Source organism: Coenobita brevimanus, chromosome 40, assembly GCF_032717465.1.
Source record: "Coenobita brevimanus isolate Jiangsu-jjx chromosome 40, ASM3271746v2, whole genome shotgun sequence".
Lineage (NCBI taxonomy): Eukaryota > Metazoa > Arthropoda > Malacostraca > Decapoda > Coenobitidae > Coenobita > Coenobita brevimanus.
Genome location: NC_136993.1, coordinates 7,091,901 through 7,107,913, shown reverse-complemented (window position 1 = coordinate 7,107,913; position 16,013 = coordinate 7,091,901). Strand labels below are relative to the sequence as shown.

At 44.7% G+C, this 16,013-nt stretch overlaps 1 protein-coding gene across 1 annotated transcript in view; it reads left to right on the top strand.

The window, feature by feature from the left end:
- LOC145397269 (chondroitinase-AC-like) overlaps positions 1 to 16,013 on the top strand; it is a 147,750-nt gene that overhangs the window by 13,560 nt on the left and 118,177 nt on the right. The window lies entirely within an intron of this gene.

The following is a 16,013-nucleotide window of genomic DNA, read 5'->3' as shown; positions in this document are numbered from 1 at the left end:
TCTCTCTCTCTCTCTCTCTCTCCAGGCTCTGTTACTGGCGAGCCTTTATCTGTCATTATTTGCACTTGTCTCTTCACCTGACCCCCAGTTCAGCTCCTTTCTAGTTGGCACCATTATCCAAACTTAACTTGAGAGGAAGCATTTATTTTCCAATCCAGGGGTGGGATTCTCAAACACATTTATCATCACTTTCCTGACGTAACTTAAGATCTGTTTTAGAAGGATGAAGTAGGGACACGGGAAGATTCTGTATTCTGTTTTACTTGATCTTCCTGCAGTGATAACCTAATATAATTTTCCTGTTGTACGTTTCGTTTTGTTTTGTTTATAATCGTTCCAACATACAGTACTTGCATGCGACGACCTTTCTCAACTAATGGCTTTGTCTGTGCTGGTTGATCTCTGGCAGCCTCCCTATTCAGTCCCTTATTCCTGAGATCACAGTCAGTGACCTTGTTCAAGCTGTTTATTTTTCGGCCAGCCTCTCGCATCCTTGACCCTAACGTTAACATTTCTCACTTCTTGCAGCCAGTTGTTATCCCCCACCCTCCCCGCATGTCCAGACCATCTCAGTCTACCTCTCCTCATCAAAACACCAATACACTCCAATCCCGCCCTACTTCTTAACGCTTTCATCGTAAGTCTAACCCCCATTGGCCTCGTATTCAAAGACATACCGCACATCCACCTAGCCTGCGAGTATCCTCTTCCTTTACTGCCCAGGTCTCATTACCATACAGCATTACACTAGTAACATGCTGTATACAAAGATCCATTAACACGGAGGAAGAGCTCGCTCAGCTTCGGGGGGGGCAACAGCTCCCTGAACTTCTTCCATCCACTTCTCACTCTTGCCACAGAGCTAGCTCCAGCCCAATCTCCACCACATAATATGTCTCCCAAGTAACAAAATCCTTCCACACACTCGAGAGACTCACTAGTAACATCAATCCTTTCACACTTGACAATCTCCACATGCTCTCCCCATCACACTGCACAGATGAAATCAGCATTATCTGACAGTCTACCTCTAATACCACAACATCTTATGCACCAACTTACCACAAACACTGCACAAGATGTAATTACTTCCCACGCTTTTGTGGCAAACCGCACAAGGCCACTCTCCCATTTCTTTGACAGTACCTCCACCAACCCTATGTTTTATATGCATTTACACTCAAGCTCTTGTGTCCCCTACCATCTCTCTACTTCCTAAATCTTTCTTCCACCTCCATCACATTCTCTGCAATCAGCACCAAATCATCGGCCTACAGCATATCCCACGTGAGAGGGTTTAAAGCACAATGATAAACAACAAGGGGCTCAAGACTGACTCCTGATGCACACCAACATTCATGGAAAACTCACCAATCACATCTCCAGTCACTCTCATCTGGGTGCCAGCACCTGCATTCATAACCATAATCACTTTAACCAGCCACCCTTTGATCCCAATTCTCATCGCCCAATTTGGCACCTCTGTAGGGACTCTATGAAAGTTCCTTTCCAAATCAACAAAAACTAAATACAGATCACTTTTCTTTCCTATATATTTCTCCCGAAGCTGTCGAACAATGAATATGGCATCAATGATCCCTTGCCTGGCATAGACCAAACTGCATCTCATCAGTATTTGTGTTTCTCTAATTATACTTTCTACAACTCTCTTCATTACCTTCATTATCTGGTCCAGAAGTTTTATGCCTCTCACATATCCTCTTTCCAGGGCATCACTCATCCCCTTGTACACATTTACAGTCACAGTTTTCAGCTAGTCACCTTGTACAACACTCATATGTAATCAAATTGATCAAATTAGCAACTAACCCCACCCCTGTCTCCCCTGAGGCCTTCGGCATTTCAGCAGTCAATCCAGACACACCTGCCGCTTTCCCTACCTGCACCCTGCCTGTTATCACAGTAGCAACATCAAGCAAAGACCAAGGACCAAACACTGGGTCTGCCAACTTCAGACCTTCCCTGTTTCAGTCAAACTCCTCCTTCAGCAACCGATTAGAACGCGCTCTCAAGAAGTGTTTAATATCCTCACTGTTTAGCACTTGCATTCCTTCATTCTTGTAAACAAGAAAAAAATATCCATGCACAAAATGCATGAAACATTATGACTTCGCAGAACGAAGGTCACTGAAATATTAGTGGTTGACCTACCATATGTTATTAGCCCTGCTGTTAGGTGCATGCCATATATGGCCAGCCAGTGAATGCATGCGGTAGGCATTGGAACCCCAGGACACCAATACCTTTTGCCCTTGTGTACCTAAGACTTTTTTTTTTTTTCAAGAGGAACAGGAGACACAGGAAGACCAGGCACTCTCCTTTCCTTGTCCTGGGGAAAATATATCAGTCACAAAAGTGTTCTGATCGTAAATATGTTAAAAGATCCCACATCAGAGTTTCGTCTTCCTTAACCCGTACTGAGCTGGGGAAAAAAAAAAAAACAAGATACCCTTTATGCCGGCTGATTTTGGATAATTTTTTGGGGGGCTAAATGGGCATAATACATCAGTATATGATTCCTGGCACTAATAAGACTAATCACACAAAGCCAGAAAGTAGGTTGAATGGAGTCAGGTTGGTGCCACTCGACCTCTGAAATCTTCAAGGTTACTGAGAAAGCAGAGTGGCCTTGAGTCTGTGAAGACTATCCCTAGCCTCCTGCACTCCTAGACACCGCCGGATTAAGGGGGGGGCCCAAGGGGCCCGGGCCCTGGGCCACCCACCAAGAGGGGGCCTCCCAGCAGAGCAACTTGTGTTCATTTCATTTCGTGTTTATGCATTACATATTACAGCATTGGATGAATAGTCCCCGTTCAGTATTTCCTAACTAAAAGTGTCCTATTTATATATTAGGATTTAGGTTACCAGTCTGTGGTGTATGCCATTGGGGGAGTTGGAAAGGGGGCCTCCCTTCCAAGCGGGCCCCGGGCCTTCCACATGCTTAATCCAGCCGTGCTCCTAGACCAGTGTTTTAGCCCCTCAGTGGGTCGTCGAATGACGTTTAGCCAATAATTCGCAGCAGGCATCGTTTGAGCACGGCTTGTAAAACACTGCAAATTTTGGGGGGAAGTGAACGAACGTTCTGAACATCTTCAGACTGACCTACACTACACTCCCATACAACTCACCAAGCAGTTCAGAGCCTGCTGCTGTGATGAGTAGATTTGTTTATTATTTCACTCCTGGCCATGCCTAAACAACCACAACTACACCCATTATCTCGACTCAGACAGAGAATATCATCTTTGTCCTCTCCTGCAAAACACACAACCACCTGTTTACGATTATGAATTAATACAGGCACAAACAAAAAAGACATGATAATATGTGAAAAATACATTTTTGTCTTGGTATCTTTACCTATTTGCTCAGGTTTGGATCACTCGATGCAGTGCGACTTGCAGAAAACGGTGAAAACTTTCAGGAAGTGAACGAAAATCTGGGAAATGATAATAAAAGAAAAATTAATTTTTGCTTGCTATCTTTACCTATTTGCTCAGGTATGTTGCACTGTTTTGAGTCATTTCACATACTCTTTGTCTTTTACAAGCATAACAAGATAGTTTTCTATGTTCACGTGATGCTTTCGTGGGTGAAAAAAACTTCCTCCCCTTCCTGCTAATCAGCTCAAGCTAGGTGCGAATGGCAGGTCGTCTCGCACTTCTGACCATGTAAAGTGTTGGGAAACATCAAGTTGTACCCTTTCTTCTTACCCAGGCAGAAAATATCATAATCTCCCACACTCACGACAGACAGACAGCAACATATATTGCAAAAACAACAAGGTAAAATGATAGAGAATGGTGAACGTATTATTACGGAAAAAATACGTTTCCCCTCGCCTGTAAACATATTTACTTTTGCTTTGTCTCTGTATTCGTAATAATTAGACTTATTCGTAGTTTTGAAACTGCATTACGATTCTATTTTTAGCCATGCATGTGGTGTGGGAACTGCAAGTTGAGACTCAACTTCCCTATTCCTAATTGGATCTGACCCTCCACTTTCATCTCCTGTGGGAGAGCCTAGCTGCGGGGGATGAGCAATTTTCTCATTAAGGACTAAAAATTCAACCCTATCACTCCGTTTATCAGGCATGGGCACAACGATAACATAAAAGATAACTCGACACTACCATAAACATATTTTATATCAAAAGCGTGAAAAAAAATATTCATAATATTTTTTTTCAAGCCAATCCTAACATATTATGAATTGAAATCATTCGATATCGTCATATCTATTATATGCACAACATTTCAGGACCATTCACATTGTTTTAGGGTAAAAAAATATTATAACAACACGTGCGCTGTTGCAGTGCAGCAACACCTCTTAGCGGCAGATATCTGTTTCCGATATTTCTGCAACTTTTGCATTCCATTGCAAGCCACAGAATGGGTCCAGGATTCTGGGATTTGCACTGTTAGGTGCATCTGAACTTTCTCTTCAATACAGCATCGGCCTGGGGTGCACTTAAAATTCCTGACCGATGGCCATGGAGGGGTTAAGCGTAGCAGAGAAATGTCTGAAGTTGGCAAGATACGGTATTACCTTTCATTTTACTTTGCTTGCAATGACTTCTCAGTGCTGCAGGATGTAGATTTACATCACTTGAGTTTCTGAAGGCAATGTAGATGTACGTCGTTAGTGCGGGACAGGTGAATTGGAGAGCACATCATCATAATATCATTTCCCCTATGATTCTGGGACATTGCATCACTGACGTTCCTTAACCCTTAACCCTTATCCGCCAGTTGACATGTATGCACGACAGGATTCAGGGCGCACAGGGCCACCAGTTGACTTGCTATACCGCACTCACCTTCCTGCCACTGTTTCAGTGCGGGACCATTTTCTGTGATACCTATGTGGTAGGTAGGACCCACAGGTACCCCATGGTTGTGCGGTTCAGTTTGTACTCGGCACTGGTAGCGGGAGGAGCCATGTCATCTTCCTCGACATCATCCAATTCCGTTCCACCACGTGAAGGGCCAGTTGCCTCATTGACCCCCGCTAAAGTCATGCCCTTTGTGCCAAGGAAAGGGCTTAGTGATAGTGCCATAGAACGTGCCCTAGACGAAACTGTGTCATCTAGGACATTTAGTGAAAGTATGTTGTCAGAGGGTAAATAGAGCTACCACGTGGAGAGCGAGCTCTCTCGCCCTCCAACCCCTACTCGCTCTCCGACACCAGAGGGGGCTCTCTGACTTCTACAGGAGGAAGGGACAGCCTACAAGAGCGATGATTTTGGTGATCAGGAGGCGCAAGATGAACCAGGAGATCGGGAAAGTGGCCATGGACCTGGCGGACATCTGCAGAAAAAAAGCTGCAGAGCCATTTCCCCCACACTCTCCCCACCTGCTCGCCAATGTATCTTTCACCACTACATCCCCACACCCCAGCCTACCACTTCAAGAGCAGAATCGCCTCAACCAAGCCCTTCAGGAGTAGTATTGCCTAGACGGGAGCCACATGGTGATATGCAGCACCATGCATCTTCTATGGAAACTTCCGCATCAGGTGAGTCATCATCTGCTTACTCCCCCACCTCTCCCTTTCCCTCTCCCTCTCCTCCCCTTCCCCCTGCCCGTGGCCGTGCATGGTCGTGCACGAGTGATGGAAAAACACAGTGCAATTGCCAGAGGGCCTGCTCTACCATGTATGGGTAGAGTGAATACATTTGTGTGGGAGGATGGTGCCGGCTTTGAGCCATCTGTGCCGGCATTTGATGAGGAGGGTGCTGGTGTGCAGGAGAATGCGCTTTCCCCCAGGCCCTGGACTGTTAGTAGTCTATTCAAGGCAATTTTCATGACTGCAGTTATCCAGTACCTGGTGGATGAAATAAATTTCCACCAGGCCATGTGCGTGCATTGGCTGGATGTACCTGCAAGCGAGATCACACACATGCGTGAATGGATGCCTGTTGAGGTGGGGGAGATGTATGTGTGGCTCGCCCTGACCATGCTGATGGAGCATGTAAAAAAACATGTGCTCCACGACTATTGGTCAGTGGATGAACTCGTTGGCACACCTGTCTTCGGCAAGTACATGGCCCGTGATAGGTACCTGGCAATCCTAAGGTTCCTACACTTCAATCGAAATTATGGGCCTGCACCGAATGACAGGTTATGGAAAATAAGACCAATCCTGACAATGCTGAGTCATTCTCCAGGGTTTTCCAACCGTTCCAGAAAGTGGTTATTGACGAGTCGCTGGTGTTATTCAGGGGTAGGCTTGCATTTATTCAGTATGTGCCATCAAAGCATCACAGATTTGGCCTCAAATTCTTTGTGCTTTGTGACTGTAAAACTGGATATGTGCTGGATGTAATAGTTTACTCAGCAGCAGATGTTGATATACCTAGCGATGATCCTCATGGATTCTCTGCATCAGTAGTGAAAGTGCTGATGGAAAGGTATTTCAACAGGCACCACATTCTGTATACCGATAATTATTACACAGCCCCAACGTTGACAAAGTATTTGCTTGACCATGGTACTGGATTCTGTGGAACTATTATGGCCAAAAGAATTTCCCAGTATTTCCAGCAAATACTGAGAAAGGATCCCTTCTGACAAAGAAATGTGGGAACATGTTAGCCCTTCTCTGGCATGATAAGAGACGGGTTAACATGTTGTCTACAGTTCATAAGGGTGTGCTGGAGGAAACTGGTAAAACAGACTACAGGACCAGGGAACCCGTGGTAAAGCCAGATGCAGTCAACGATTACAATATCACCATGAAGCTGGTTGATAAATCGGACATGCAAATTGGTGAGGTCGATTGCCTACGTAAGTCCTGCAGGTGGTACAGGAAGGCGTTCTTACACCTTCTTGATATCGCCGTCCTGAACAGTTTCATACTGTTCAAGGAGCTTGTCAGGAAACCTCTCTCTTTACGAGAGTTTGAGAGAGAGCTGGCACGCGAACTTCTTGAGCAATATCCAACTGCTCAGGTGACAGGAACTAGGCAGGGGACAGCAGCTCCAGTGGACTGGCTCAGCTGTGCTGAGTATTTTCATCGGCACAAGATTGTGGAGATCAGGAGAACAGCAGCAGGTCATCTGGCATACAGGTGGTGCCACGTCTGCCACACAACCAAACGCCATCCCCCAGCACAAAAAGAGACCTCGTACCAGTGTACAGAATGCCAAGTCTCCCTATGCCCCAAATGTTTCTCAGAGTATCACTCTGAGCCTGAGTACTGAGCAGGTGCATGGGGAAGTGTAAATAATGTCCAGCAATGCACAAGTTTGTGTATTTTCATAAATGAGTGAAAAGTGTGATAGTATCAGTGAAGTAAACAGTAGTAAGTGCTAAGATGTAAGTCATTATAATAAGTTCTACAAGTGCATATAAGTGATTTATAGTAAGTGCAATACAGAAACTGATACTGTGTAATGGATATTGGTTAGAAAATTATTGGAAATACTTTGCGTTTGACAATGTGTTACCTGAAAGAAAACCACTTGTGAGCGGACCACAAAGAACAATACCTGCTTGGCTATACCTAAATTATTTCACTCAGTACTCAGGGAGATTGTGCCAAATATGTGCATCAGCGTATCTGTGATGTGAAGTACAAATAATGTTAGTTGTGTGAAACATTTATATGATTTTCACTAAAACCCTGATTAGTACAAAGCAGTCTGATTTACAGTACAAATAATTACCTCATGCTCTACAGTAATGCATGAAAGAGCAACAACATTTACTTGTCAAAGTGTAATTATGCATAATGGTGTGGTGATGTACAGTGCAGTTCTAAGTGTCATAGTAAAAGGAGAAATATGATTATTTACAGAAAAAGTGAGAACAGAAAAACGAGGTAAATGAGAAATATTCCTTACTGAAGAAGTGAGTACAGAAAAACGACGAGATATTTCCTTTACCACACACCTACGGGGCATAGAGGCATAATGGAGCAGGCAGTAAATCCTTGGGTGGGCCACATGAACCGGGTGATGACTCATTTTCACGGCGGTGAGTAAGAAGGAGTAGAAAAAAGGAGTGGAATCTTCTGCAATCCATCCAAGGACGCACGGGCAGTGTTACAATCACCACTCCAGGTAGTGCTGCCAATGCTAGCATGCTGGGCCAAGGCCACAGCCAGTGCCTTGCGCTCGGAGAAGTGCACCAAAACATGAAAAACCACTCATCTTCAACTCATCCTTACTCATTGGTGAGACCACCTAGAGACCTCGGAATACCTTCACTGGAAAGAGGAAGAGTTGGTGAGTCTTATGAACTTTCATTTGAGTCTCTAGCTATTATGGGTTGTCAGATATAAGGGTTTGAAGTAAGGGTATTTTTCCAAAATCTTGGAAATCACCCATAGGGAAGAGTGTGCGGCGGCCGGAAACCCCCCGGTGGTGAAGGGTTAACTTCCAGCTGACGCATATGGACGTCAGGATTCAGGGCACGGAGTGCTGCCAGTTGACTTGATATACCACACTCATATTCCCACCACCATTTGAACGGGGGACCATTTTCTATGATACCTACCGGGTAGGTAGGAACCCCATGTACCCCGTGGATGCGCAGTTCAGTCTGTACAAGGCAGTGGTAGCGTAAGGAGACATGTCTTCTTCTGTAACACCACATGAACGGCTGATAGCCTCATAGACCCTCGTGAAAGTTCTGCCCTCAGTGCTGGGGAAAGGGCTCAGTGACTGAGCAGGTTTGTAGGAAATTGTAAATGGTATGCAGGTGTGCACTGGTGTGTTTTATATATATATATATATATATATATATATATATATATATATATATATATATATGTATATCGTTTCGTTTCGTTTTGTTTTTAAAGGCTCCAACATGCTTGCATGTGTCGGCCTTGGTCACCTAATGGCGGCTCTCCACGCTGCACGATCCATTGCAGCCTCCCTGTTCAGTCCCTTAAACCTAAGGTCACACTTAATGACCTCGTCCCATGTCTTTCTCGGTCTACCCCTCATTACCCCACCCCCAATATTAACACTTCTCACCTTCCTCACCCAATTATCATCCCCCATCCTCTCCACATGTCCAAACCACCTCAATCTACCTCTCCTCATCACAACACCAATACACTCCAGTCCCATCCTACCTCTCAACTCTTCCATCGTAAACCCAGCCCCTCCAGGCCTTGGACGCAGGGACGCACTGCACATCCACCTAATCATTGTCATTTCTGTACGTCTGAGCTGGCGAATATCTTCCTCCTTCACTGCCCAGGTCTCACTACCATACAGCATTACAGTCCTAACACATGCTGCATACAAAGATCCCTTAGCACGTAGGAAGAGCCCTCTCAATGTCAGGAGAGGCAAGAGCTCCCTGAACTTCTTCCAACCACTTCTCACCCTAGCCACAGAGCTAGCTCCAGCCCCACCTCCAGCACACAACATGTCTCCCAAATAAGAAAACTCTTCCACATACTCAAGAGATTCACCAGCAAGTTCAATCCTTTCACCTCTGACAATCTCCACCTGCTCACCCTGGCACGCCGTAAACATAAAATCAGCATTATCTCGCAGTCTACCTCTGATACCACTACATCTCCTATACACCCATTTATCACACACACCGCACAAGATGGAATTACTTCCCATGCCCTTGTGGCAAACTGCACATGGCCACTCTCCCTCGTCTTTGGCAGTACCGCCACTAACCCTAGATATCATCACTTTTGTTTTATCTGCATTTACCCTTAAACCCTTTTGCCCCATACCATCTCTCCACTTCCTAAACCTTTCCTCCGCCTCCCTTTCGTTCTCTGCAATCAACACCAAATCATCAGCATACAACAACTCCCACGGGAGTCCGTTTCTAAAGTCACGTGAAAGGGCTTCAAGTACCATGATAAACAACATGGGACTCAATACTGACCCCTGATGCACACCAACATTCACGGAAAACTCATCACTCAAATCTCCATTCACTCTCACCTGGGTGTGAGCACCCACTTACATGACCATAACCACCCTAACCAGCCACTCCTCCAAGCCAATCTTTCTCATTGCCCACTTCACCACCTCTCTAGGGACCCTGTCAAAGGCCTTTTCCAAATCAACAAAAACAAAATAAAGATCCCTTCTCCTACCAATATATTTTTCCTGAAGCTGTCGAACAATGAATATGGCATCAGTGGTCCCCCTACCTGGCATAAACCCAAACTGCATCTCATCAATATTCACTTTTTCTCTAATCATAACTTCTAAAACTCTCTCCATTACCTTCATTATCTGATCTAAAAGCTTTATACCTCTATAATTTCCTCTTTCCAGGGCATCACCCTTCCCTTTATACACATTTACAATTACACTCTTCAGCCAATCATCTGGGACAACACACTCATAAATAATCCTATTTATCAGGTCAGTGACTAAACTCACCCCTCTATCGCCTGAGGCCTTCAACATTTCGGCAGTCAACCCAGACACACCTGCTGCCTTCTCCACCCTCATCCTGCCTATTGCCTCACTCACAGTAGCAGTATCAATCAAAGGTCAAGGGCCATACACTGGATCTGCTGGCTCCAAACCTTCCCTCATTCAACAACCGGTTATAATGCTCTCTCCATGCATCTTTAATATCCTCACTGTTAACAACTACCCTTCCTTCATCATTCTTCACACACTGCTCACATATTATATCCCGATTATCCCTCTTCACCTGACCTGCCACCCTAAATATATTTTTCTTTTCCCCATGATTTAGGTTATCAAGTACTTGTCTCTGTGACTCAGACTTTGCCCTGTATACCTCTCTTCTAGCCCTACGCTTGGCAGCCAAATATTCCTCTTTGCTACCACCCTTCTTCCATTCCCGGAAAAGCCTTCTTTTCTCCTTAACTGCAGCTTCTACACCCTCATCCCACCACCAAGTTACTTTGTGTCTTGGTGGTCCTCTTGTCCAACCGCATGTTACATCAGTAACTCAAGAAATTGTTCTTGAGGGCTCTGTATTGTTCATTAACGCCTCTGTCTACAGCTCCCTGTTCAGCCACCACTCTCCTCAACTCGCTATAGAAGGCATCCCTTACTACTTGGTTTTTCAGCTTCCATATTTTCCTTCTAGGTACGTAAGTCCTCTTTTTCATCACTTGTTCTTTAAGCACCATATCACAAATCAATAGTTTGTGCTGCTGCAAAACACTCCTCACTTCCTATAACTTTAACATTCCTTACTAACCTCCTATCGGCCCTCCTAACCAGAAAATAATCTATCTGACTGCTATTTCCCCCAGACTCATACGTAATTAACCTACTGTCTCTTTTCCTAAAATATGTGTTGCACACAATAATGTCCGTTGCCTCCCCAAACTCGAGTATCCTTTCCCCTTCTGCATTCCTTAGACCATATGCACATCCCCCATGCACTCCTTCATAACCTTGTGCTGCTTCACCTACATGACCATTTAAGTCCCCTCCCAAAATCACTATCTCATCATCCTGCATACTACCCACTACACGTATTAAATCATCCCAAAATCTATCTTTGTATATATATATATATATATATATATATATATATATATATATATATATATATATATATATATATGTGAAACGTAAAATAGATCTAGTAAGTGTTAAAGAAAAAGTGTTTTCTAATAAGTTTTACAAGTGCATTGCAATAAGTGTTACTATTTATGGTTATTTGTGAAACAATGAATGGAAATACCTTCCGTAAACCTCCCTATAGTAGGACTCGCCTACGTTTGTGGCTGTGGTGTGGCCCGCACCTGTGTACAGTGTTGCCACGTTTTCTATACCGTTATCTCTCTCTCTCTCTCTCTCTCTCTCTCTCTCCTGGCGGGAAATGTGAGCCACCCTGAGTACTTTTGATTCTTTTATAAGTTATTTATAATTGTGCTTTCATTTGTTAATTTGGTTTTGTTATATTTAGTGATGCCGACAATGCATTCAATGCATGCCCCTCTCCTGCCTCTCTCTCTCTCTCTCTCTTTCTCACCGACTGGGTGTGGAAGTGTTGCCGCTCGCGAGTGAATAATGTTTTTTTTTTTTTTTACTTCGGTATTGGCATATGCCTACTATTTTGTCCTACATATTAGCTTATGATTATAAATGTGATTATTCCTCTCCCTTAAAATTATGGTAAAAGCCGGTAAATGTGAGCATTTTTCCCTAGCAACACCTATACAAGATATGCTTGGTTCTACGGAGGTACGTACTTTATCTTAGGCCAGTGTAAGTGTTGCCACTCACAAGAATTACATGAATTATTTCTTTTACTTTGGATATTGGCATATTTCTTCTTTTTTCAGGCTCATTATCTTATATCCATAACTGTGATATTATTACCCACCCTAAAACTACGCTAAAAACTATTAAAAGTGACTACAATTTCTTTTAGCAACACTGTACAATATGTATGCCATGTTTCTGTGTTACTGTATAAATATTTTATGCATAATAAGATTACTGTTGATTCATCCATCAAAATACACAAGTGTAAGTTTTATTCATCTGAATTTATCGAATTTGTGATGCCTTGTACATAAATAGCTTCCGTTTCACATCGCAAGTTGGGGAAACGTGGCACCATTGTACACAGGTGCGGGCCACACCACAGCCGCAAACGTGCGCGAGTCCTACTATAGTACAATGAAAGAAAACGAAAAGCACAAGGGAGAGTAAGAAAATTGCATGGTTGGCGGTAACTAAATTTTTTCCCTCGTTACTCAGAAATTAATGTTGAATATGTGAGCATTAGTGTATTTGTGATGTGAATTACAAAAAATGTAAGTTGTGTATAACATTAGTAATATTTTCACGCTGCCCCTGATTAGTACAAATTAGTCACAATTTCTGTACAAGTAATTACCTCATACTCAACCATACTGCATGAAACAGCCAGAGCATTTACTTCCCAAAGTGCAATTACCCGTAATCGTGATGTCAAGTGCAAATGTAAGTGCCGTAGTAGAGGGAAATTATTAGAATTGACTTAAGAAGTGAGTAATAATAATGAAGAGTTATTCTTTTCCCATACATCTATGGGGCATAGTGACATTATAAAACGGGCAGAAAACTATGTGTGGAGCCACATTCTTACGACGGTGAATAAAGAAAAAATGAATGGAATATTCCGAGAGGCCTGGCAGTGTTACAATCACCACTCCTGTCAGAGCTGCCAGCGCTAGCCAGTGAGTCCAAGGCAGTGACGCGGTTCCGGATTGGTCTGCCAAAACATGGAAAACTAGTCATCTTTAACTTATCCTTACACATCGACGGGACCACCTGGAGACCTCGGGATACTTTCATTTGAAAGAGGAAGAGCTGGTGAGTCTTATGCATACTTAATTTTTTCTCTAGCTATAATAGTTTGGCAGATATTTGGGTTTGAAATAAGGGTATTTTTGCCAAAATATCAGAAGTCTCCTGCAAGGAGGAGTGGGCGACGGCCGGAAACCCTCGGCAGCTAAAGCAGGCCATACACGCACAGGTGAGCCTGTCCAGTGGCCTGAAGAGGCTATCCCGTTCAGACAAACCTGAGCGTGTGTGGGTAGAGAACAGGCGCCTGTGCATGTAGCCTCAATGGTTGTCCTGGGATCTGTCGTGGCCAGATTTTCGTGGCCAGGCTCTGGTCAGGTTCAGGCAAACTGAACGTGTAGTGGGTACCGCAGGCAGCCAGGCGTCAGTCTTGTGTCAGTTGTGCAGGAGTAAAGACGTCAGATGTGACAATTTACTCTTTCTCATCAACCAATCTTTTGTCCATTTGGTCCGTTTTTTCCTCTTGTTTCCGTTATGTGCAATATAGGCCTTGGCAACAGCCCCAATAGCAAACAGTTCCAGGTCATCTGTGGGCAGTGGAGTGTCCATGGTTACCCTCATGACATGGCGTTTTGTTTGCAGCTGAGCTCGAGACGTGAGGCCAACTGAAGCGTGTGTGGGCACAGCATTGTTCGTTGAGGCCGGCCTCTTCAGGCCACCGGGTGGGCTCGCCTGTGCGTGTATGGCCTTCTTAACCCCTAGGGTACGCAATTCCCCAGCCTCGACTGTCCCCCAGGACACAAAAACAGGCCATTTTTTCGACTTCTTCAAAGGTTAAAAGTTTTATGCCCGATTTGTAGAGCTTCAATTTACACACCTGAAAACGCAAACCCCACCCTCCTAGACCCAATAGTTACCGAGCTATGGCCCGTCAAAGTTTATAATAGTTACCCGTCACGGCCCCGCCGAGAAAGAAAATACGCCGCTCGCACCTGTTTTCTTCGCAACAATACGTACAAAAATCACCAAAATCAATTATTTTTGGTGTGTATAGATGTTATAAACCATTGTAATGTGCTTAGAAGAAAATAAAATAGTGTCAAACCCCCAAATAAATGATAAATAAAAGTTATCCTTCCCTCCTCTCCTCTCCTCATACCTCCAATACCCTCCCTCCCTCCCCTCCCCTTCCCTTCCCTTCCCTTCCCTTCCCCTCACCTAACCTCCCCTCCCCTTTCCCCTCCTCCCTTCCCTCCCCGCCGAGCCGTCAAATCTAGCAAGGGAAATTGGTCATGAACCCCCCAATGAAAATGATAAATAGTAAAAATTATCCTCCCTCCCTCCCCTTCCCTTCCCTCCAATCCTCTCTCCTCTTCTTCCCTCCCCTCCCCTCCCCTAACCTCCCCTCCGTTCCGAGCTGTCAAATCTAGTTTTCGTTTCGTTTCGTTTCGTTTTGAAGGCTCCAACATGCTTCCATGCGTCGGCATAAAATAAAATGTCTTTCAAGTGGGTTTCGACTAAAGACAGCTAAAATAATTGTGATGTGCATATCTGTATGCAGACACCAATAAATTACAGGTAATGATTCATAAACATGTGCCATAAAGCGTAAAAATTACACAAAATATTCGAGGTCGGGAAGGTGCTAGGGGGTGCGGGTAGGGGGTGGGGGAGCTGGTAAGGCCAGGAGGGAGTGGGTTTGGATGGAGGGATGGAAGGAGACCACCACAAGACACAAAGGAAGGGCCGAAGTGGAGTACAGGGACATGGAGGGAGGGTAGGGGGGAAATAACCTCCCCCACTTGACTGGGGAGGGGACCGTGGGGTGATCCACATGGGAGGAGGGGATGCATGAGGAGGGGGTGGGAGGGGTTGTTGTGGTGGTAAGAATGGTGGGAGGTAGGGTAGTAACAAGGTAGTTTAGTAGAGAGACGTGGCGAGAGGGAGGTGGGGGTACGCCCCCCACCGCCTGGTTACGGGCCTGTGACCCCCCTCCGGTGTGTTCAACACCTAGTTCTGATTGGTTAGAAGCCATCTACATCACAGCTGGGGTGGAGCCAGCTGCCGCCAGTTTTTTGTGGATGTTGTACGATCGGTGTTGCTCGTCCTCTTAAGAAATTGCGCAAAAAGCCCGATTGATGAGATTAGCACTTGAGGGGTTAAGGGTCGAGCCCCATCGACACTAGTGGTCATGCCACACGCTCTGTTGCCCGTCATTTTGCCCAACTCGTGCTGTTGAGGCCCATGATGTCCACTCTAGTATTGTACAATGTGCAGTACATCCCAGTTACCTTTGAGTTGTGAGAGAACACCGTGGCATTCTGTTCTGGTAAAAAGAAAAAGAATAGAAAAACAAGATGTGGTTCAAGCTATGGCGGCCAAGATGTAATTTTAAACTAGCACTTCATAAGTTCTTGTCCTTGTATTGCTTGTGTTTCACCTGCCAGATACATGGATGCATCTTCAGTAATTCTATAAAACGTAGGGTGTTGTCCCTTGACCATTCAGTACCTGCACCTTCTTCTGCCATTTCGTCGTACTGGATATATAAAGTGGCTGTAAAAAATTCCTCTCAACCAAAGCCAGACAACTGCCGCGAAGGCATAGCCGCATAGCAGTGTGAGCCGTCATCATGAAATTCCCCTTGGCCAGATGTGCCAGAAATGTGAGGCACAGACCCACCACGTCATGAAAACCCAAGCTGGGCAACATACGCACAACAGACCGTGCGCCATGAGCCCCCCAGTGTGGATGGGACTTTTAGCTC